The following is a 1193-nucleotide window of genomic DNA, read 5'->3' as shown; positions in this document are numbered from 1 at the left end:
ATTTTAGTGCAAATAATTGTAATTATTATACATATAATTATTATAAATATTTATATTGTATAGATTGATATCTGTTGTACGTTTATATTTTATTACAAATTGCAGAAATAAAGTTATAATTTTATAAAGTGGATAAATATAGTTGCATATTATTTTATTGTTTCTCAAAAGATGTGAGAAAACTTATGGATATTAATTAAAACAATTATTTCCGCAAAAAACTGATATTCTATTTTTTTTGTATTTAAAGAAATATTTAGAAAACGACAGAAAAAATATTAACTTTTATTGTTAATACAGTGTGTCTATATACTTAAATCCTAGAAAAACATGCCCTGGAAAATCTAGTTTCTCTCCAGGTATTTCAAGTTTTTTCCAGATTTAATTTTTCATAGTACCTACTCAATTAATATTTTTAATTTAGAATTCTTTGATAAAATTTGAATAAATGAATTTTTAACCAATTTAGGGTGGCCGTTTTAATCGATGAAATAAATTCCCGGTTTTTTCCCCGTTCGGAAACATATTTCACGGTCAATGAAATTAAAAAAATGTAACACTAAAGCTAAAAAAATCTCCACTTGAAGTAATAAAAACTGAGCTACAAATGAAAGCACTTAAAGTGGAACTGTTAAATTTTGAACTTTTAAAATTGAAATTTAAAATTTTTTAATTAAAAAATTTTTTTTCAAATGCTCAATAATTTACGCATATAAAATTGAAGGTACTAACATTTTTGAGTATAAAAAAAATATAAATCCACGTTAACAATTTCAATGCTCTAAATTAAAAAATCAATAAATGAACTTTAAAATGTTCAAAGTTATATAATTTTAAGGAATTTTAAGCTAGATGCATCAAAAATTGAAAATTTTTTAACTAAACACTTCTTAAATTAGAAATTCAATTATTTTCTTTTTAAATAGTTTAAACATCCTTGGAAAGCTTCAAAATTAATTTCAAAATTTTTAGAAATCTATAAGCTGTTTTAAATTTGTTTTAAATTTAAAATGATTTTGGAAATTTTTTCAGTACTTCTAAATATCTGTCAAAATTAATTGAATTTTTTTTACAATTTTTAGAAAATCCTGTATATTTTAGAAAATTTCTTTGCTATTTGGATGTATAAATAAAAATTAAAGATTTATTATTTGTAGGCGAAATTTGAGTAATTTTAAGAGATATTTAGAAGT

Source organism: Belonocnema kinseyi, chromosome 6, assembly GCF_010883055.1.
Source record: "Belonocnema kinseyi isolate 2016_QV_RU_SX_M_011 chromosome 6, B_treatae_v1, whole genome shotgun sequence".
NCBI lineage: Eukaryota > Metazoa > Arthropoda > Insecta > Hymenoptera > Cynipidae > Belonocnema > Belonocnema kinseyi.
Note: the sequence above shows the minus strand (reverse complement) of the source record.